The sequence below is a fragment of the Leuresthes tenuis genome, unplaced genomic scaffold (assembly GCF_036924035.1).
Source record: "Leuresthes tenuis unplaced genomic scaffold, fLeuTen1.0.hap1 SCAF_24, whole genome shotgun sequence".
Classification (NCBI taxonomy): Eukaryota; Metazoa; Chordata; class Actinopteri; order Atheriniformes; family Atherinopsidae; genus Leuresthes; species Leuresthes tenuis.
Window position 1 is genome coordinate 24,637,150 of NW_027325378.1, and position 24,300 is coordinate 24,661,449.

The 24,300-nt window shown below is 41.3% G+C and overlaps 2 non-coding genes across 2 annotated transcripts; both read left to right on the forward strand.

The window, feature by feature from the left end:
- The first annotated feature begins 6,865 nt into the window (after positions 1–6,865).
- On the forward strand, positions 6,866–6,979 carry LOC140285059 (U5 spliceosomal RNA). Its single transcript, XR_011910259.1, has one exon. It is a non-coding gene; the product is annotated as a U5 spliceosomal RNA (small nuclear RNA).
- Positions 6,980–22,632: 15,653 nt separating this feature from the next.
- On the forward strand, positions 22,633–22,746 carry LOC140285060 (U5 spliceosomal RNA). The gene has a single exon (XR_011910260.1). It is a non-coding gene; the product is annotated as a U5 spliceosomal RNA (small nuclear RNA).
- Positions 22,747–24,300: the final 1,554 nt, after the last annotated feature.

The following is a 24,300-nucleotide window of genomic DNA, read 5'->3' on the forward strand; positions in this document are numbered from 1 at the left end:
TTCTCCCCCTTTCTCATCAGCTTTTTGCAAATTATGATCTGACATTCACACCTACTTGCAGTCGAACAGCTCTGCTCCCGCTTTTGATTATGTTTGGTTGGATATTCGAAACTTTTCTTCACTGCTTTTTACAACCTTTGGTTGGACGTTCACACCTTCTTGCAGCCGAACACCTTCGCTTCCACTTTTGATGGTATATATTCGGACTTTCGAACCTTTTCTTACCCGCTTTTTACAAACTATGGTCGGACATTCAAACCTTCTTATAGCGGAACACATCCAATGCTGCTTTTGATGATGTATGGTTGGGCATTCGCACCTTTTCTTACCCATTTTTCAGTCATTATTGGTGGACATTCGCACCTTCTTGCAGCTGAACAACTCCTCTCCCGCTTATAATCATGTGCGGTTTGATATTCGAAAATTTTCTTTCATGTTTTAAGACAATTATTGATCGACATTCAAATCATCTTGTAGCCGAAGACATCCACTCCTGCTTTTGATGATGTATGGTTCGGCATTCGCACCCTTTTTTTACCCATTTTTCAGGAATTATGGGTGGACATTCAGACCTTCTTTTAGCCGAAAACATCCGCTCCCTCTTTTGATCATACATTGTCGGGCATTCGCACCTTGTCTTACCCGCTTTTTATAAACTTTAGTCGGACATTCACACCTTCTTGCAGCTGAACCACCTCCGCTCCCTGTTTTTGATGATGTATGGTCTGGCAACACTACCTTTTCTTACCCGTTTGTGAGTAATTATGGCTGGACATACACACCTACTTGCAGCCGAACACCACCTCTCTGGCTTTTGATGATGTATAGACCGGCTTTCTTACCTTTTCTAACATATTTTTCAGCAATTATGGTTGGAGATTCACACCTACTCACAGCCGAACATCTCCGCTCCCGTATTTGATGGTGTATAGTCGGGCATTCTCCCCCTTTCTCATCAGCTTTTTGCAAATTATGAACTGACATTCACACCTACTTGCAGTCGAACAGCTCTGCTCCCGCTTTTGATTATGTTTGGTTCGATATTCGAAACTTTTCTTAACTGCTTTTTACAAACTTTGGTCGGACGTTCACACCTTCTTGCAGCCGAACACCTCCGCTTCCGCTTTTCTTGGTGTATATTCCGGCATACAAACCTTTTCTTACCTGCTTTTTACAAACCATGGTCGGACTTTCACACTTTGTTGCTAAACAACTCCGCTCCCTCTTTTGATTGTGTACAGTCGGGTATTTTCACCTTTTCTTACCCGCTTTTTACCAACTATGGTCGGACATTCACACCTTCTTACAGCAGAACACCTCCGCTCCCTCTTTTGATGGTGTATGTTCGGGCATTCGAACCTCTTCTTACCCGCCTTTTACAAACTATAGTCGGACATTCAAACCTTCTTATAGCGGAACACATCCACTGCTGCTTTTGATGATGTATGGTTGGGCATTCGCACCTTTTCTTACCCATTTTTCAGTCATTATTGGTGGACATGCAGACATTCTTGCAGCTGAACACCTCCGCTCCCGCTTTTGATGGTGTATAGTCGGGCTTTCGAGCCTTTTCTTCCCTGGTTTTTACAAATTATGGTTGGACATTCAGACCTTGCAGCCAAAAACCTCCGCTCCCTTTTTTGATCATACATTGTCGGGCATTCGCACCTTGTCATACCCGCTTTTTACAAACTTTAGTCAGACATTCACACCTTGCAGCTGAAGCACCTCCGCTCCCTGTTTTGATCATGTATGGTCTGGCAATACTACCTTTTCTTACCCGTTTGTGAGTAATTATGGCTGGACGTTCACACCTACTTGCAGCCGAACACCACCTCTCCCGCTTTTGATGATGTATTGTTCGGCATTCTAGTCTTTTCTAACACATTTTTCAGCAATTATGGTGGGACATTCACACCTACTCACAGCCGAAAACTTCCGCTCCCACAGTTGATGGTGTATAGTCGGGCATTCTCCCCCTTTCTCATCAGCTTTTTGCAAATTATGATCTGACATTCACACCTACTTGCAGTCGAACAGCTCTGCTCCCGCTTTTGATTATGTTTGGTTGGATATTCGAAACTTTTCTTCACTGCTTTTTACAACCTTTGGTTGGACGTTCACACCTTCTTGCAGCCGAACACCTTCGCTTCCACTTTTGATGGTATATATTCGGACTTTCGAACCTTTTCTTACCCGCTTTTTACAAACTATGGTCGGACATTCAAACCTTCTTATAGCGGAACACATCCAATGCTGCTTTTGATGATGTATGGTTGGGCATTCGCACCTTTTCTTACCCATTTTTCAGTCATTATTGGTGGACATTCGCACCTTCTTGCAGCTGAACAACTCCTCTCCCGCTTATAATCATGTGCGGTTTGATATTCGAAAATTTTCTTTCATGTTTTAAGACAATTATTGATCGACATTCAAATCATCTTGTAGCCGAAGACATCCACTCCTGCTTTTGATGATGTATGGTTCGGCATTCGCACCCTTTTTTTACCCATTTTTCAGGAATTATGGGTGGACATTCAGACCTTCTTTTAGCCGAAAACATCCGCTCCCTCTTTTGATCATACATTGTCGGGCATTCGCACCTTGTCTTACCCGCTTTTTATAAACTTTAGTCGGACATTCACACCTTCTTGCAGCTGAACCACCTCCGCTCCCTGTTTTTGATGATGTATGGTCTGGCAACACTACCTTTTCTTACCCGTTTGTGAGTAATTATGGCTGGACATACACACCTACTTGCAGCCGAACACCACCTCTCCGGCTTTTGATGATGTATAGACCGGCATTCTTACCTTTTCTAACATATTTTTCAGCAATTATGGTTGGAGATTCACACCTACTCACAGCCGAACATCTCCGCTCCCGTATTTGATGGTGTATAGTCGGGCATTCTCCCCCTTTCTCATCAGCTTTTTGCAAATTATGAACTGACATTCACACCTACTTGCAGTCGAACAGCTCTGCTCCCGCTTTTGATTATGTTTGGTTCGATATTCGAAACTTTTCTTAACTGCTTTTTACAAACTTTGGTCGGACGTTCACACCTTCTTGCAGCCGAACACCTCCGCTTCCGCTTTTCTTGGTGTATATTCCGGCATACAAACCTTTTCTTACCTGCTTTTTACAAACCATGGTCGGACTTTCACACTTTGTTGCTAAACAACTCCGCTCCCTCTTTTGATTGTGTACAGTCGGGTATTTTCACCTTTTCTTACCCGCTTTTTACCAACTATGGTCGGACATTCACACCTTCTTACAGCAGAACACCTCCGCTCCCTCTTTTGATGGTGTATGTTCGGGCATTCGAACCTCTTCTTACCCGCCTTTTACAAACTATGGTCGGACATTCAAACCTTATTATAGCGGAACACATCCACTGCTGCTTTTGATGATGTATGGTTGGGCATTCGCACCTTTTCTTACCCATTTTTCAGTCATTTTTGGTGGACATGCAGACATGCTTGCAGCTGAACACCTCCGCTCCCGCTTTTGATGGTGTATAGTCGGGCTTTCGAGCCTTATCTTCCCCGGTTTTTACAAATTATGGTTGGACATTCAGACCTTGCAGCCGAAAACCTCCGCTCCCTCTTTTGATCATACATTGTCGGGCATTCGCACCTTGTCATACCCGCTTTTTACAAACTTTAGTCAGACATTCACACCTTGCAGCTGAACCACCTCCGCTCCCTGTTTTGATCATGTATGGTCTGGCAATACTACCTTTTCTTACCCGTTTGTGAGTAATTATGGCTGGACGTTCACACCTACTTGCAGCCGAACACCACCTCTTCCGCTTTTGATGATGTATTGTTCGGCATTCTAGTCTTTTCTAACACATTTTTCAGAAATTATGGTGGGACATTCACACCTACTCACAGCCGAAAACTTCCGCTCCCACATTTGATGGTGTGTAGTCGGGCATTCTCCCCCTTTCTCATCAGCTTTTTGCAAATTATGATCTGACATTCACACCTACTTGCAGTCGAACAGCTCTGCTCCCGCTTTTGATTATGTTTGGTTGGATATTCGAAACTTTTCTTAACTGCTTTTTACAAACTTTGGTTGGACGTTCACACCTTGCAGCCGAACACCTTCGCTTCCACTTTTGATGGTATATATTCGGACTTTCGAACCTTTTCTTACCCGCTTTCTACAAACCATGGTCGGACTTTCACACCTTCTTGTAGCCGAACAACTCCGAACAAATGTAAGCTCTGTGTAGAATTAAATCACCTCTTCAGAGATTGCCCTAAATCTTTTGCCAAGAAATTAAAGACGGTAAAGTCACAGTCAAGCCAACAAAGAGAAGGACCAGAGGTGGCAGTTGGTGAACAAAATGAAGAGGTTGACCCAATAAATTCAAACTTCCCGCCAAAAGCTTGGATTGGAAGTGAGGAACATAAAGGGGAGGGGCCTGTAGAGGCCTCACCACTCAGTGCTGAAGTCTGTGAGAATTCAAAGGCGGAGGGTGGAGCTACGCTAAATGAGGAGGAAGAGCAGACAGGTGAGTGTAGTGAAGATACTCACCTCCCCGAAGGTCAACAGCCGAAGAGGACGGCATCTGAGTTGTCCTCCGATTCCCCAGTGGTATCAGAGAAGAGGGGAAGGGTTAGGTCCCTTTCAGACAGTTCTTCAGTGGAAGAACCTAGAGTCTTCCCCTCCGACTCACCAAATGAGGTCTCCTTTTTAACTTTAGCTCTGCAATCAACACCCAGGGACTCAAAGTTAAATGCAACATTGTGTCAGAGGCCAACACCGAGAGTCCGAAAAGGAAATATAGATCACCCTACTCACTTTTCACCTAAAGAAATTAAGGAAGAGCTAGTTTCCCAAGAAATAACCTGAGTGTGTAATTTGTTTTGATAACTTAGAAAAACGAAAATGACATACCTACTTTCCTTTATCCTTTTAATGGTTCTCACCTTCTCAACACTAAATGTGAGAAGTGTGAAATCAAAGACAAGAGCCCAGAGTATTTTATCCTTCTTAGTCTCCATAAAATCAGATGTGTTTTTAATACAAGAATGTGGACTACCTTTTTCAAAAAACCATAGACAATGGGAGGAAATGTGGCCCCATTTATCGATATGGAGTGGCTCAAATCAAAATAAAAATGATGGTATGGCCATTCTAATTAAAAATCCGCATGTTCTGGTGAAAGGTAGCACAGTGGCGGACGGGCACTTTTAGCACACTTGAATTTTATGGGGCAAGACTTTAACCTCTTAAATATTTATGGTTTCAATGGAAAAAATTACAGGTATGACCTTTTAGAAGATATACAGCTTTACATGCTAGGGCAAGTACCTTTAGTTGTAGGAGGGGATTTTAACTGTATCTTGAACAGGAAAGATAGAAAAAGAGCAGGGGGAGATTTTAAAGTGGATTTCTATTTGGACTTCGATTTTACTTCAGGGCATATGCAGGGATTTTAAGCTTACTGACTGTTTTAAAACCATGCATCCCAGAGAGGAGGGCTTCACCTGGTTTAGTCATGATGGCACCAGAGCCTCTCGCATTGATTATTTCTTTACTAGAGATTGCCCACCCACTGATGTTAGATTAACTCCTGTTTTCTTTTCAGACCACCTTATGCTCTCCTGCACCCTTTCCCCCCCTTCTGGTGTGACGGTAGGAAGTGGTCTGTGGAAACTCAACTGTTCCCTGTTGGAGGATGAAATCATAGTCAGTCAGTACAGGGAATGTTATAAAGAGTGGCAGACCTTTCAAGACCTCTACGAAACACATGCACAATCGTGGGAAATGGTGAAGGAAATGACCCAGACTTTTTTTAAACAGCAAGGTAAACGTAAAAAAAAGGAAAGAGAATAGATGTATGATGGGACTACAGAAACGCTTACAGAGCTACTTTAAACTAAATCAGTGTGGCATAGACTTTAATGAAGAAATCAAACATGTCAGAAAGGAAATGTCAGTTTTAGCAGAAATAAAGAGTAAAGGAATTTTTGTAAGAAGCAGGGAGCAGGAAATTGAGGAAGGTGAAAAATGCACACGGTACTTTATTAAGAAAGTTATAAATAAAAAGGAGTGTATTCAAAATCTAAAAAGAGAAGATGGGTTTTTAACAAAATCCACACAAGAGATGATTGAAACTGTACATACCTTTTATAGTAACATGTACAAAGAGAAACCAGTGCACTTGGAAACATCGGCAGAAATTTTAAAATTCGTTGACAAAACCGTAAAAGAGCATGCACACTTGACACAGGATTTTACTGCTTTAGAGTTAGAAAAAATGCCTAACAGGTTTTAAGAGAAGTCGAGCTCTGGGTTTAGACGGGCTTCCTGCAGAATTCTATCTGACCTTTTGGGACCTTTTATCATCAGACATTTTAGATGTTTTTAAAGATTTTGAAAAACTCGACCGACTGCCTCACAGTTTTAGAGTGGGAATAGTGACTCTACTTTTTAAAAAAATGATAAGACTGACCTAAAGAATTGGAGGCCCATCACACTTTTAAACTTTGACTGTAAACTTTTTAGCAAGGTTTTAGCGACACGGATGTCCTCTGTTTTAGAGGAGGTAATTCACCCAGACCAGGCTTGTGCCATCTCAGGGAGACAACTCACCGACAGCCTCGTACTGATTCGAGACATCATTGATTACGCTAGAGACAGAAACACCCGGCTTGTCATCTTAAATTTAGACTTTGAAAAAGCTTTTGATCGGGTCTCGCATCAATATCTCTTTCAGGTGTTGCAGCCATCGAGTAGTTCCTCCTTGGTCAGCCGAGGAGCAAGGGGGGGGGGGAGCAAAGCTCACCATGGGGAAGGTGGCTATGCCAACTAGCCTGATGCCCTGCTCCCGCAGTGACGGATAATCGTACTCTGGTTTCTCTTCATAACGTACAAGTCTTTCGCCTTTTACTAAAGACTTCAGTGGAGAGCAGCACTAATGAGTTGTTTCTATTTTTGGCAGGCTTTACCTTTGCGGGTGAAGCCCTTTCTGTCTGTGCAAAAGAAATCTTGTTACTGTGCAGAGTGACTTCTCTGAGTAGAGTCGCCCTACTTGTTGCGACTGCTTTGTCCTTCTTAATTACCATGTCTAGAAAGATTTAAACAAAAAAAACAACGTTGTACTTTGCAGTAAAAGAAAGAGCAAATCTAAAGTTTCAGGAATCCGAGAATAAGCTTACTTTCACGAGTTCTTCACGATTTCGGATTTTGCAATAAAATGAATTCCTTCACTCAAACTAAATTAAAACTGCTAAACCGCTAATCTGTTACATGTAAGGCAGATGTCAAATTCACCGAAATAGGATCTAAGGGTATTCGGCCAATCGAGCTGTAGCAGCTTCGGTAAAAGAGTATAAGTTGAAGAGTTTGTGAATAAAGGTGTGCGCACACATAGTGAGCTGTAGGAAAATAGGCAGGGAGCAATGCCGGCTGGGGTATATGTTCTTGTATGTTGTCTGACTGTTTGATTTGAATGTGTTGTGTAAGTGTCCTGTTGAATGTTACATGTTTGGGCTTTGACACGCTTCACTGTGGTTGTTAACTGTGTGGTGTGTCCTGAAATGTTTTATGTTTGGGCTGTGTGACATGCTTAATGCTTGTCAGTAGCTACCCACTTATTCATATATAGCAACTGACAACATAAGAAGTCCGGACATACTTTGATAGTAGTTGTAGAAGTATCCTTATTGATAATAGATAAACTAATTCATAGTGATAGAACAGTAGATGAACAGGTGCCTGCACATGTCTCACGAAAATAAAATGGGTGTATGATTGCTGACGGCAGAGCAATACTGCCAAACTTATGAGTTCTTGTGGCAAACTTGATTCAGTGTCTTGACGTGTATACGCTGTTTCGCTGACTTGATTGTCACAAGAAACAAAGTGTGTTTGATAAGATCCGACCATTTTATTACGGGAGGATCAGTATGTATGGATTCTGATGTGACTGATAAACCCATTCATATCTTAAGCATCATCTAATACGTGAGACAACGCCCTGACACACAATCAAAAAAAAAAAAGAGAGAGGGGTTTTGTGTCCCCACAGTCCATAATGTAGAAAAGAGAGAAAAAAGCCTTTCTGATTTGGTGTGTGTGCTCACAGTGCAGAGTGTAGAGAAAAGAGAGAAAAGAAAGCCGTTTTGGTGTCACAGGTGTTGTGACTTACACACACATATTTCTGAATTGAGAAAATAAATCATTTTAGAGGAAGCAGTAGAGTTTAGATCCCACATTTGTTGATAGGCATTCATTTATTTTTTCTTTTAATCAGTTTTAAAGTGAATACTAACTGAGAAATGAAAAAGGTTAAGAGTTTAGAAGGTTTATGATCAGCTGAGTCTCTAAACAGAACAGCAAAGGGCTTCATTGAACATTTAAAAAAGATTCAGATTGTTAGAATATCCAGAAATTATAGGAATGGTGGTGATTACTCTTATTTTCTAGAATGGAAATAACTGCACCATGTCTGTTTTATGAATTTAAGGGGCTAAAAAGTTTTGTTCTCGTTTTTCTATGATTAACCGAATGTATGTGAGAGTGCAAACAGACAGAAGGGTTACGGCCAAGCGCTGGACCTTCCAAAAAAGATGAGACAGGCTGGACCCGTGCCATACTAGTTAAGACCTGCCTGTGGATAACAGGTTCTTTAAACTCTCACACACACAAACTCACACACACGTTCGCACACATACACCCATACACACACACATTCTTGAGCTTGCTGCAAGATTAAACCTTTGCATTAACCGACTCCAGCAACTCTGAGTCTCATTGAGAGAATTTTCTCAACAATTGGGTACTCAAACCAGATCTCGACGTTTTTTCCGCCGTCCAGGGTCGGAGCTGAAACCGTGCACGGGGGAGTCCAGTACTCCTAATGAAAGACCCCCTGCTGAATTGCGGTAATTAGGGGCCAGTGTCCACTGAAAGGGGGAAAAAGTGACGAGATCGTACTTTTGAATCAATGGCCAGAAGCCATTGGCAGTGCAGGCATCAACAATTATGGTGTTATTTCACCCATTAACACTTAAGGTACCTCATGCAGTGGCTGTGATATGGTTACTTAACAAAATATCTTTACCAGACATCTCTCCTACATAACTGTTCTTCTTTCACAGCCACACCTTGTTGTCGAGAGATGTGCTACACTTAATCCATCCACACTGCTACCTACCCCACAGATGGAAATTCTCATGATTGCATGTCAGAAATAACCATCAACGTTTTACCCAGGCCAGACTTAACTGATATACGTTATGAAAATGCAGAAATAACTATATTTATTTGACAGGTCACGCAAAAAACCCTGATGGCACAAATGCTACAGGATTTGCAGTACTAACAGAAACTGAAGTTTTCTTAAAACAACCACTACCAAAAAATTACTCTGTTCAAGCAGTCGAATTGGTAGCTTTAACTGAAGTTTGTAAATTAAATAACAAAAAGGTTGTTAACGTTTACACTGACAGTCAGTATGCCTTCTCAACTGTACATGTGTTAACACAGCATTGGAAAAACAGGTATGTTGACATCCACAGCTAATGTATAAACTACAAATATTTTAGCATTATTAGATGTTATTCAATTGTCATCTACAATAGACTCGTATCAATGACCAGAAGGAAAACCATACTGCCAAAGAATTTGTTTAAATATGCTGCAGTATTAAGCCATGGACCATGTCATGTCTCAACAGGAGGGATGGAAGCAATAATGAACAAGGTTTTTACAGCATATGGTTTTACTAATTATTGAAAAATTATTTTTAGAATAAAGAAATGAATAAAGTTTTGTCTAGCAGGTCAAATATGTGCAAAATACAATCCACAGGGCAATCTAAGACCAAAACAAAGATAATACCCTAAGCCAGTGTATCTTTTTCAACATATTTGTTTGGATTTCATTATTTCATTATTGTGTAGATTTCATTGAACTAAATTAATGTTAAGGGAAACGATTCTGCTCAGTGACAATAGAGGTTTTTACCAAATGGACTGAAATATTTCCATGTGCACAAGCAGATGCACTCTCAGTAGCAAAAGCACGGGTAAAATAAATCATTTCTAGATTTGAAATTCCTGAAAAGATCTTCAGTGATAATTTGACACACTTTGTAAACAATGTCATCTCACTGATGGCAAAGAACTTAAAATAGACCTTAGAAACCACTGTGCATATCATCCACAATCAGCAGGTTTCGTGGAGAGACACAATGGAATAATTAAGTCAAGATTGAAAAAAATCATGGAAGAAATAAGAAATGTTGGCTTTACTGTTTACCATCCTAAAAATGCATCCTCCAACTAGCACAAGATGAACTCCATTTGAGAAAAGGTATGGAAGACCATTTGTACTCCCACAGTCAAAACACAGTCATCAACTGACATGATGAAGAAAAAAAGAAAAAGAGAAGAAACCTTAGCAGAATACAAATATTAACAAGTAGAGAGATCTCTTCTGTTTAGTCTGTTCCAGGTGAACCGGTGAAGGAATATCTGAAGACAGTAAAACCCGGGGACTGGATCATCATCTAAGTGATAAAGAAAAAGAACTGGTCCAGTCCAAGGGGGGAAGGTCCATTTCAGGTACTACTTACATCACCCACAGCAGCTGAAGGACTTCTTGGATTCACTTATCACATTGTACTACGACCTTCAGAAGTAGGGAAAGATTAGTTACCCACCACTGTTTTCTGAGGCAAAAGTCTGACTACAAAGGGGAATTCTCTCTACAGGAGGGAGTTCATCTCAACCTCAGTGAAGAAAACAACGGCTAACATGAGAACATAGGGTGTGACTAAAATAAGACAGGGAAAATGGATGGACAAAGGCCGTGGCATCCATTCAGATTACCAGGATTTTGTGGGTTAAGAGGAACCAGCTGTGTATTATTAATCATTACTCTTATTATAGTATTCCCAATTTTATGGTATGAAGCATGGATTAGCAGAAATAAAGATGATGCAGGACAGAGTACCACCACTGTCCCCTTGACATAGAAAGTGCCACACTAGTAATAACATTTATTTAAACTTGGAGATAAATGGAGAAAATAATCTCATATGCAATAGCTGAGACAGAAAAAACAGAAAACTTTTGAAGACACGATTAAAAGAACATTTAGAACATACAATAAGCTTAAAAGGAGTGACAAATCTGCGACTGCGGAGCATAGAAGTCTAATTAAAAACAGGAGCAGTAGGACAGACTTTTGGGAAATCTGAGTAAGCTCTGGGAATCAAATTTAGATAATGATCAGACTTGGCCTTTCTTATTTCTGCTGTACATTTATTTCTAAGCTTCCTAAAAGCAAGGCAATGACCCGGGGCCCTCATATGCCCAGCTAGCATCCAAGGTTTATTTGGAGGTGGTTCAGCTGCAAGTTGTGAATTTCTGACTAAAGTTTGTAAAAAGCGGGTAAGACAAGTTGCGAATGCCTGACAATGTATGATCAAAAGAGGGAGAGGAGGTTTTCGGCTGAAAGAAGGTCTGAATATCCAACCATAATTTGTAAAAACCGGGGAAGAAAAGGCTCGAAAGCCCGACTATACACCATCAACAGCTGGAGCGGAGGTGTTCAGCTACAAGAAGGTGTGAATGTCCGACCATAGTTGGTAAAAAGCGGATAAGAAAAGGTGAAAATAACCGGCTGTACACAATCAATAGCGGGAACGGAGTTGTTCGGCTACTAAAAGGTGTGAAAGTCCGACCCTGGTTTGTAAAAAGTGGGTAAGACAAGGTGTGAATGCCCGACAATGTATGATCAAAAGAGGAAGCGGAGGTTTTCGGCTGCAAGAAGGTCTGAATGTCCAACCATAATTTGTAAACACTGGGGAAGAAAAGGCTCGAAAGCCCGACTATACACCATCAAAAGCGGGAGCGGAGGTGTTCAGCTGCAAGAAGGTTTGAATGTCCATCAATAATTGCTAGAAAACATGAAAGAAAATTTTCGAATATCAAACCGCACATGATCATAAGCGGGAGAGGAGGTGTTCAGCTGCAAGAAGGTGTGAATGTCCACCCATAATTACTGAAAAATGGGTAAGAAAAGGTGCGAATGCCCAACCATACATCATCAAAAGGAGGAGTGGATGTGTTCGGCTACAAGAAGGTTTGAATGTCCGACCATAGTTTGTAAAAGCGGGTAAGAAAAGGTTAAAATACCTGCCTGTACACAATCAATAGCGGGAGCGGAGTTTTTCGGCTGCAAGAAGGTGTGAACGTCCGACCAAAGTTTGTAAAAAGCAGTTAAGAAAAGTTTCGAATATCCAACCAAACATAATCAAAAGCGGGAGCAAAGCTGTTTGACTGCAAGTAGGTGTGAATGTCAGTTCATAATTTGCAAAAAGCTGATGAGAAAGGGGGAGAATGCCCGACTATACACCATCAAATGCAGGAGCGGAGATGTTCGGCTGTGAGTAGGTGTGAATCTCCAACCATAATTGCTGGAAAATGTGTTAGAAAAGGTAAGAATGCCGGTCCATACATCATCAAAAGCGGGAGAGGTGGTGTTCGGCTGCAAGTAGGTGTGAATGTCCAGCCATAATTACTCACAAACGGGTAAGAAAAGGTAGTATTGCCAGACCATACATGATCAAAACAGGGAGCGGAGGTGGTTCAGCTGCAAGAAGGTGTGAATGTCCGACTAAAGTTTGTAAAAGCGGGTAAGACAAGGTGCGAATGCCCGACAATGTATGATCAAAAAAGGGAGCGGAGGTGTTCGGGTGCAAGAAGGTCTGAATGTCCGACCATAATTTGTAAAAACCGTGAAGAAAAGGCTCGAAAGCCCAACCATACACCATCAAAAGCGGGAGCGGAGGGGTTCAGCTGCAAGAAGGTCTGAATGTCCACCAATAACTACTGAAAAATGGTTAAGAAAAGGTGCGAATGCCCAACCATACATCATCAAAAGCAGGAGTGGATGTGTTCGGCTCCAAGGTTTGAATGTCCGACCATAGTTTGTAAAAGGTGGGTAAGAAAAGGTTCAAATGCCCGAACATATACCATCAAAAGAGGGAGCGGAGGTGTTCCGCTGTAAGAAGGTGTGAATGTCCGACCATAGTTGGTAAAAAGCGGGTAAGAAAAGGTTAAAATACCCGACTGTACACAAACAAAAGAGGGAGCAGAGATTTTCAGCTACAAGAAGGTTTGAAAGTCCGACCATGGTTTGTAAAAAGCGGGTAAGAAAAGGTTCGTATGCCCGAATATACACCATCAAAAGCGGAAGCGGAGGTGTTCGGCTTCAAGAATACGTGAACGTCCGACCAAAGTTTGTAAAAAGCAGTTAAAAAGGTTCGAATATCCAACCAAACATAATCAAAAGCGGGAGCAGAGCTGTTCGACTGCAAATAGGTGTGAATATCAGATCATAATTTGCAAAAAGCTGATGAGAAAGGGTGAGAATGCCCGACTATACACCATCAAAAGCGGGAGCGGTTGTTCGGCTGTGAGTAGGTGTGAATCTCCAACCATAATTGCTGAAAAATGTGTTAGAAAAGGTAAGAATGCTGGTTCATACATCATCAAAAGCGGGAGAGGTGGTGTTCGGCTGCAAGTAGGTGTGAATGTCCAGCCATAATTACTCACAAACGGGTAAGAAAAGGTAGTGTTGCCAGACCATACATGATCAAAACAGGGAGCGGAGGTGGTTCAGCTGCAAGAAGGTGTGAATGTCCGACTAAAGTTTATAAATAGCGGGTAAGACAAGGTGCGAATGCCCGACAATGTATGATCAAAAGAGGGAGCGGAGGTTTTCGGCTGCAAGAAGGTCTGAATGTCCACCCATAATTCCTGAAAAATGGGTAAAAAAAGGGTGCGAATGCCCAACCATACATCATCAAAAGCAGGAGTGGATCGGCTGCAAGAAGGTGTGAATGTCTGACTATATTTGGTGAAAAGCAGGTGAAGCAAGGTCTGAATGCCCAACCTTACATCATCAAAAGCGAGATCAGAGGTGTTTGGCTGCAAGAAGGCCATAGTTTGCCAAAAGCGGGTAAGGTGCGAATGACCGACTAAATATCAACAAAAGTTGGGGGGGGGGGGGGGGGGGGTGTCTTCGGATGCAAGTGGGTGTGAATATCCCATCATACAAGTATGGTGGAGAGGAAGCTGTGAATGGCCGACCATAGTTTGCAAAAAGCGGGTGAGAAAAGGTGTGAATGTGAAAGGGAGTTCTGCATGATTTGCAATTTTGCTATTAAATAAATTCTTTCACTCAAACCGAGTGAAAACTGCTTTTACCTTCATCTTTATCAATCGACTTCAACAAAGAACAACGTTGGATTTTCCAGTAGAAGAAGTTTAAATCGATCTAGACATTGATAAATATGAAGAACAAAGCAGTTTCCACTTGGTTTGAGTGAAGGAATGAATTTTATAGCAAAATCCGAAATCATGCCTAACTCCTCAAAAGGAACGTATTGCTCAACCAAAGGGATGCTTCTTTCTCATTCAGGGTAATATGAGGAACTTTATGCTTGATACATTTTTAGACATTGATAACTATGAAGGACAAAGCTATTTTAACTTGGTTTGAGCAAAGCAATTCATTTTATAGGAAAATCCGAAATCGTGCAGAACTCATGAAAATAAGCTTTTTCTCGGATTCCTGATCCTCCAGTGTTGCTCTTTCCTATACAGCAAAATACAACCTTGTTCTTTGTTGAAATCGATCTAGATATTGATAAATATGAAGGACAAAGCAGTTTTAACTTGGTTTGAGTGAAGGAATTCATTTTATACATAAAATCCCAAATCATGCAGAACGTATGAAAAGAAGCTTATTCTCGGATTCCTGATACTTCAGTGTTGCTCTTTCTTCTACTGCATAATACAATGTTGTTCTTTGTTGTAGTCGATCTAGACATTGATAAATATGAAGTTAAAAGCAGTTTTAACATAGTTTGAGTGAAGGAATTCATTTTATATATAAAATCCCAAATATAGCAGAACGTATGAAAAGAAGCTTATTCTCGGATTCCTAAAACTTTTGATTTGCTCTTTCTTTTACTGCAAAGTACAAAATTGTTTTTTTTGTTTAAAACTATCTAGACATTGATAAATATTAAGGTAAAAGCCGTTTTAACATAGTTTGAGTGAAGGAATTAATTTTATAGATAAAATCCCAAATCATGCAGAACTCCTCAAAAGGGGCGTATGGCTTAATCACAAGTGTGGTTCTTTTTCATTCTGGGTAATATGAGGAAGTTTATGCTTGAAATATATGTAGAATTGGGTACATATGAAGGACAAAGCAGTTTTAATTTAGTTTGAGTGAAGGAATTTAATTTATAGCAAAATCCGAATTCGTGCAGAACTCATGAAAGCAAGCTTATACTCGGATTCCTGAAACTTTAGATTTGCTCTTTCTTTTACTGCAAAGTACAACGTTGTTTTTTCTTGAAATCTATCTAGACATTGATAAATACCAGCCGAACATCTCTGCTGCCGCTTTTGATAATTTATGGTTGGGCATTCTTACCTTTTATTACCCGCTTTTTACAAATTATGGTTGGACATTCAGACCTTCTTGCAGCCGAACACCTCCGCTGCCTCTTTTGATGGTGTATAGTCTGGCTTTCGAGCCTTTTCTTCCTCAGTTTTTACAAATTATGGTTGGACATTCAGACCTTGCAGCCGAAAACCTCCGCTCCCTCTTTTGATCATACCTTGTTGGGCATTCGCACCTTGTCATACCCGCTTTTTACTAACTTTAGTCAGACATTCACACCTTGCAGCTGAAGCACCTCCGCTCCCTGTTTTGATCATGTATGGTCTGGCAATACTACCTTTTCTTACCAGTTTGTGAGTAATTATGGCTGGACCTTCACACCTACTTGCAGCCGAACACCACCTCTCCCGCTTTTGATGATGTATTGTTCGGCATTCTAGTCTTTTCTAACACATTTTTCAGAAATTATGGTGGGACATTCACACCTACTCACAGCCGAAAACTTCCGCTCCCACATTTGATGGTGTATAGTCGGGCATTCTCCCCCTTTCTCATCAGCTTTTGCAAATGATGATCTGACATTCACACCTACTTGCAGTCGAACAGCTCTGCTCCCGCTTTTGATTATGTTTGGTTGGATATTCGAACCTTTTCTTAACTGCTTTTTACAAACTTTGGTTGGACGTTCACACCTTCTTGCAGCCGAACACCTTCGCTTCCACTTTTGATGGTATATATTCGGACTTTCGAACCTTTTCTTACCCGCTTTCTACAAACCATGGTTGGACTTTCACACCTTCTTGTAGCCGAACAACTCCGCTCCCGCTATTGATTGTGTACAATCTGGTATTTTAACCTTTTCTTACCCGCTTTTTACCAATTATGGTCGGACATTCACACCTTCTTACAGCGGAACACCTCCGCTCCCTCTTTTGATGGTGTATGTTCGGGCATTCGAACCTTTTCTTACCCGCTTTTTACAAACTATGGTTGGACATTCAAACCTTCTTGTAGCCGAACACATCCACTCTTGCTTTTGATGATGTATGGTTGGGCATTCTCACCTTTTCTTACCCATTTTCCAGTAATTATGGGTGGACATTTGCACCTTCTTGCAGCTGAACCACCTCCGCTCCCTGTTTTGATCATGTATGGTCTGGCAATACTACCTTTTCTTACCCGTTTGTGAGTAATTATGGCTGGACATTCACACCTACTTGCAGCCGAACACCACCTCTCCAGCTTTTGATGATGTATGGACCGGCATTCTTACCTTTTCTAACATGTTTTTCAGCAATTATGGTTGGAGATTCACACCTACTCACAGCCGAACATCTCCGCTCCCGCATTTGATGGTGTATAGTTGGGCATTCTCCCCCTTTCTCATCAGCTTTTTGCAAATTATGAACTGACATTCACACCTACTTGCAATCGAATAGCTCTGCTCCCGCTTTTGATTATGTTTGGTTCGATATTCGAAACTTTTCTTAACTGTTTTTTACAAACTTTGGTCGGACGTTCACACCTTCTTGCAGCCGAACACCTCCGCTTCCGCTTTTCATGGCATACAAACCTTTTCTTACCTGCTTTTTACAAACCATGGTCGGACTTTCACACTTTGTTGCTAAACAACTCCGCTCCCTCTTTTGATTGTGTACAGTCGGGTATTTTCACCTTTTCTTACCCGCTTTTTACCAACTATGGTCGGACATTCAAACCTTCTTATAGCGGAACACATCCACTGCTGCTTTTGATGATGTATGGTTGGGCATTCGCACCTTTTCTTACCCATTTTTCAGTCATTATTGGTGGACATGCAGACATTCTTGCAGCTGAACACCTCCGCTCCCGCTTTTGATGGTGTATAGTCGGGCTTTCGAGCCTTTTCTTCCCTGGTTTTTACAAATTATGGTTGGACATTCAGACCTTGCAGCCAAAAACCTCCGCTCCCTTTTTTGATCATACATTGTCGGGCATTCGCACCTTGTCATACCCGCTTTTTACAAACTTTAGTCAGACATTCACACCTTGCAGCTGAAGCACCTCCGCTCCCTGTTTTGATCATGTATGGTCTGGCAATACTACCTTTTCTTACCCGTTTGTGAGTAATTATGGCTGGACGTTCACACCTACTTGCAGCCGAACACCACCTCTCCCGCTTTTGATGATGTATTGTTCGGCATTCTAGTCTTTTCTAACACATTTTTCAGCAATTATGGTGGGACATTCACACCTACTCACAGCCGAAAACTTCCGCTCCCACAGTTGATGGTGTATAGTCGGGCATTCTCCCCCTTTCTCATCAGCTTTTTGCAAATTATGATCTGACATTCACACCTACTTGCAGTCGAACAGCTCTGCTCCCGCTTTTGATTATGTTTGGTTGGATATTCGAAACTTTTCTTCACTGCTTTTTACAACCTTTGGTTGGACGTTCACACCTTCTTGCAGCCGAACACCTTCGCTTCCACTTTTGATGGTATATATTCGGACTTTCGAACCTTTTCTTACCCGCTTTTTACAAACTATGGTCGGACATTCAAACCTTCTTATAGCGGAACACATCCAATGCTGCTTTTGATGATGTATGGTTGGGCATTCGCACCTTTTCTTACCCATTTTTCAGTCATTATTGGTGGACATTCGCACCTTCTTGCAGCTGAACAACTCCTCTCCCGCTTATAATCATGTGCGGTTTGATATTCGAAAATTTTCTTTCATGTTTTAAGACAATTATTGATCGACATTCAAATCATCTTGTAGCCGAAGACATCCACTCCTGCTTTTGATGATGTATGGTTCGGCATTCGCACCCTTTTTTTACCCATTTTTCAGGAATTATGGGTGGACATTCAGACCTTCTTTTAGCCGAAAACATCCGCTCCCTCTTTTGATCATACATTGTCGGGCATTCGCACCTTGTCTTACCCGCTTTTTATAAACTTTAGTCGGACATTCACACCTTCTTGCAGCTGAACCACCTCCGCTCCCTGTTTTTGATGATGTATGGTCTGGCAACACTACCTTTTCTTACCCGTTTGTGAGTAATTATGGCTGGACATACACACCTACTTGCAGCCGAACACCACCTCTCCGGCTTTTGATGATGTATAGACCGGCATTCTTACCTTTTCTAACATATTTTTCAGCAATTATGGTTGGAGATTCACACCTACTCACAGCCGAACATCTCCGCTCCCGTATTTGATGGTGTATAGTCGGGCATTCTCCCCCTTTCTCATCAGCTTTTTGCAAATTATGAACTGACATTCACACCTACTTGCAGTCGAACAGCTCTGCTCCCGCTTTTGATTATGTTTGGTTCGATATTCGAAACTTTTCTTAACTGCTTTTTACAAACTTTGGTCGGACGTTCACACCTTCTTGCAGCCGAACACCTCCGCTTCCGCTTTTCTTGGTGTATATTCCGGCATACAAACCTTTTCTTACCTGCTTTTTACAAACCATGGTCGGACTTTCACACTTTGTTGCTAAACAACTCCGCTCCCTCTTTTGATTGTGTACAGTCGGGTATTTTCACCTTTTCTTACCCGCTTTTTACCAACTATGGTCGGACATTCACACCTTCTTACAGCAGAACACCTCCGCTCCCTCTTTTGATGGTGTATGTTCGGGCATTCGAACCTCTTCTTACCCGCCTTTTACAAACTATGGTCGGACATTCAAACCTTATTATAGCGGAACACATCCACTGCTGCTTTTGATGATGTATGGTTGGGCATTCGCACCTTTTCTTACCCATTTTTCAGTCATTTTTGGTGGACATGCAGACATGCTTGCAGCTGAACACCTCCGCTCCCGCTTTTGATGGTGTATAGTCGGGCTTTCGAGCCTTATCTTCCCCGGTTTTTACAAATTATGGTTGGACATTCAGACCTTGCAGCCGAAAACCTCCGCTCCCTCTTTTGATCATACATTGTCGGGCATTCGCACCTTGTCATACCCGCTTTTTACAAACTTTAGTCAGACATTCACACCTTGCAGCTGAACCACCTCCGCTCCCGGTTTTGATCATGTATGGTCTGGCAATACTACCTTTTCTTACCCGTTTGTGAGTAATTATGGCTGGACGTTCACACCTACTTGCAGCCGAACACCACCTCTTCCGCTTTTGATGATGTATTGTTCGGCATTCTAGTCTTTTCTAACACATTTTTCAGAAATTATGGTGGGACATTCACACCTACTCACAGCCGAAAACTTCCGCTCCCACATTTGATGGTGTGTAGTCGGGCATTCTCCCCCTTTCTCATCAGCTTTTTGCAAATTATGATCTGACATTCACACCTACTTGCAGTCGAACAGCTCTGCTCCCGCTTTTGATTATGTTTGGTTGGATATTCGAAACTTTTCTTAACTGCTTTTTACAAACTTTGGTTGGACGTTCACACCTTGCAGCCGAACACCTTCGCTTCCACTTTTGATGGTATATATTCGGACTTTCGAACCTTTTCTTACCCGCTTTCTACAAACCATGGTCGGACTTTCACACCTTCTTGTAGCCGAACAACTCCGAACAAATGTAAGCTCTGTGTAGAATTAAATCACCTCTTCAGAGATTGCCCTAAATCTTTTGCCAAGAAATTAAAGACGGTAAAGTCACAGTCAAGCCAACAAAGAGAAGGACCAGAGGTGGCAGTTGGTGAACAAAATGAAGAGGTTGACCCAATAAATTCAAACTTCCCGCCAAAAGCTTGGATTGGAAGTGAGGAACATAAAGGGGAGGGGCCTGTAGAGGCCTCACCACTCAGTGCTGAAGTCTGTGAGAATTCAAAGGCGGAGGGTGGAGCTACGCTAAATGAGGAGGAAGAGCAGACAGGTGAGTGTAGTGAAGATACTCACCTCCCCGAAGGTCAACAGCCGAAGAGGACGGCATCTGAGTTGTCCTCCGATTCCCCAGTGGTATCAGAGAAGAGGGGAAGGGTTAGGTCCCTTTCAGACAGTTCTTCAGTGGAAGAACCTAGAGTCTTCCCCTCCGACTCACCAAATGAGGTCTCCTTTTTAACTTTAGCTCTGCAATCAACACCCAGGGACTCAAAGTTAAATGCAACATTGTGTCAGAGGCCAACACCGAGAGTCCGAAAAGGAAATATAGATCACCCTACTCACTTTTCACCTAAAGAAATTAAGGAAGAGCTAGTTTCCCAAGAAATAACCTGAGTGTGTAATTTGTTTTGATAACTTAGAAAAACGAAAATGACATACCTACTTTCCTTTATCCTTTTAATGGTTCTCACCTTCTCAACACTAAATGTGAGAAGTGTGAAATCAAAGACAAGAGCCCAGAGTATTTTATCCTTCTTAGTCTCCATAAAATCAGATGTGTTTTTAATACAAGAATGTGGACTACCTTTTTCAAAAAACCATAGACAATGGGAGGAAATGTGGCCCCATTTATCGATATGGAGTGGCTCAAATCAAAATAAAAATGATGGTATGGCCATTCTAATTAAAAATCCGCATGTTCTGGTGAAAGGTAGCACAGTGGCGGACGGGCACTTTTAGCACACTTGAATTTTATGGGGCAAGACTTTAACCTCTTAAATATTTATGGTTTCAATGGAAAAAATTACAGGTATGACCTTTTAGAAGATATACAGCTTTACATGCTAGGGCAAGTACCTTTAGTTGTAGGAGGGGATTTTAACTGTATCTTGAACAGGAAAGATAGAAAAAGAGCAGGGGGAGATTTTAAAGTGGATTTCTATTTGGACTTCGATTTTACTTCAGGGCATATGCAGGGATTTTAAGCTTACTGACTGTTTTAAAACCATGCATCCCAGAGAGGAGGGCTTCACCTGGTTTAGTCATGATGGCACCAGAGCCTCTCGCATTGATTATTTCTTTACTAGAGATTGCCCACCCACTGATGTTAGATTAACTCCTGTTTTCTTTTCAGACCACCTTATGCTCTCCTGCACCCTTTCCCCCCCTTCTGGTGTGACGGTAGGAAGTGGTCTGTGGAAACTCAACTGTTCCCTGTTGGAGGATGAAATCATAGTCAGTCAGTACAGGGAATGTTATAAAGAGTGGCAGACCTTTCAAGACCTCTACGAAACACATGCACAATCGTGGGAAATGGTGAAGGAAACGACCCAGACTTTTTTTAAACAGCAAGGTAAACGTAAAAAAAGGAAAGAGAATAGATGTATGATGGGACTACAGAAACGCTTACAGAGCTACTTTAAACTAAATCAGTGTGGCATAGACTTTAATGAAGAAATCAAACATGTCAAAAAGGAAATGTCAGTTTTAGCAGAAATAAAGAGTAAAGGAATTTTTGTAAGAAGCAGGGAGCAGGAAATTGAGGAAGGTGAAAAATGCACACGGTACTTCATTAAGAAAGTTATAAATAAAAAGGAGTGTATTCAAAATCTAAAAAGAGAAGATGGGTTTTTAACAAAATCCACACAAGAGATGATTGAAACTGTACATACCTTTTATAGTAACATGTACAAAGAGAAACCAGTGCACTTGGAAACATCGGCAGAAATTTAAAAATTCGTTGACAAAACCGTAAAAGAGCATGCACACTTGACACAGGATTTTACTGCTTTAGAGTTAGAAAAAATGCCTAACAGGTTTTAAGAGAAGTCGAGCTCTGGGTTTAGACGGGCTTCCTGCAGAATTCTATCTGACCTTTTGGGACCTTTTATCATCAGACATTTTAGATGTTTTTAAAGATTTTGAAAAACTCGACCGACTGCCTGACAGTTTTAGAGTGGGAATAGTGACTCTACTTTTTAAAAAAATGATAAGACTGACCTAAAGAATTGGAGGCCCATCACACTTTTAAACTTTGACTGTAAACTTTTTAGCAAGGTTTTAGCGACACGGATGTCCTCTGTTTTAGAGGAGGTAATTCACCCAGACCAGGCTTGTGCCATCTCAGGGAGACAACTCACCGACAGCCTCGTACTGATTCGAGACATCATTGATTACGCTAGAGACAGAAACACCCGGCTTGTCATCTTAAATTTAGACTTTGAAAAAGCTTTTGATCGGGTCTCGCATCAATATCTCTTTCAGGTGTTGCAGCCATCGAGTAGTTCCTCCTTGGTCAGCCGAGGAGCAAGGGGGGGGGGGAGCAAAGCTCACCATGGGGAAGGTGGCTATGCCAACTAGCCTGATGCCCTGCTCCCGCAGTGACGGATAATCGTACTCTGGTTTCTCTTCATAACGTACAAGTCTTTCGCCTTTTACTAAAGACTTCAGTGGAGAGCAGCACTAATGAGTTGTTTCTATTTTTGGCAGGCTTTACCTTTGCGGGTGAAGCCCTTTCTGTCTGTGCAAAAGAAATCTTGTTACTGTGCAGAGTGACTTCTCTGAGTAGAGTCGCCTTACTTGTTGCGACTGCTTTGTCCTTCTTAATTACCATGTCTAGAAAGATTTAAACAAAAAAAACAACGTTGTACTTTGCAGTAAAAGAAAGAGCAAATCTAAAGTTTCAGGAATCCGAGAATAAGCTTACTTTCACGAGTTCTTCACGATTTCGGATTTTGCAATAAAATGAATTCCTTCACTCAAACTAAATTAAAACTGCTAAACCGCTAATCTGTTACATGTAAGGCAGATGTCAAATTCACCGAAATAGGATCTAAGGGTATTCGGCCAATCGAGCTGTAGCAGCTTCGGTAAAAGAGTATAAGTTGAAGAGTTTGTGAATAAAGGTGTGCGCACACATAGTGAGCTGTAGGAAAATAGGCAGGGAGCAATGCCGGCTGGGGTATATGTTCTTGTATGTTGTCTGACTGTTTGATTTGAATGTGTTGTGTAAGTGTCCTGTTGAATGTTACATGTTTGGGCTTTGACACGCTTCACTGTGGTTGTTAACTGTGTGGTGTGTCCTGAAATGTTATATGTTTGGGCTGTGTGACATGCTTAATGCTTGTCAGTAGCTACCCACTTATTCATATATAGCAACTGACAACATAAGAAGTCCGGACATACTTTGATAGTAGTTGTAGAAGTATCCTTATTGATAATAGATAAACTAATTCATAGTGATAGAACAGTAGATGAACAGGTGCCTGCACATGTCTCACGAAAATAAAATGGGTGTATGATTGCTGACGGCAGAGCAATACTGCCAAACTTATGAGTTCTTGTGGCAAACTTGATTCAGTGTCTTGACGTGTATACGCTGTTTCGCTGACTTGATTGTCACAAGAAACAAAGTGTGTTTGATAAGATCCGACCATTTTATTACGGGAGGATCAGTATGTATGGATTCTGATGTGACTGATAAACCCATTCATATCTTAAGCATCATCTAATACGTGAGACAACGCCCTGACACACAATCAAAAAAAAAAAAGAGAGAGGGGTTTTGTGTCCCCACAGTCCATAATGTAGAAAAGAGAGAAAAAAGCCTTTCTGATTTGGTGTGTGTGCTCACAGTGCAGAGTGTAGAGAAAAGAGAGAAAAGAAAGCCGTTTTGGTGTCACAGGTGTTGTGACTTACACACACATATTTCTGAATTGAGAAAATAAATCATTTTAGAGGAAGCAGTAGAGTTTAGATCCCACATTTGTTGATAGGCATTCATTTATTTTTTCTTTTAATCAGTTTTAAAGTGAATACTAACTGAGAAATGAAAAAGGTTAAGAGTTTAGAAGGTTTATGATCAGCTGAGTCTCTAAACAGAACAGCAAAGGGCTTCATTGAACATTTAAAAAAGATTCAGATTGTTAGAATATCCAGAAATTATAGGAATGGTGGTGATTACTCTTATTTTCTAGAATGGAAATAACTGCACCATGTCTGTTTTATGAATTTAAGGGGCTAAAAAGTTTTGTTCTCGTTTTTCTATGATTAACCGAATGT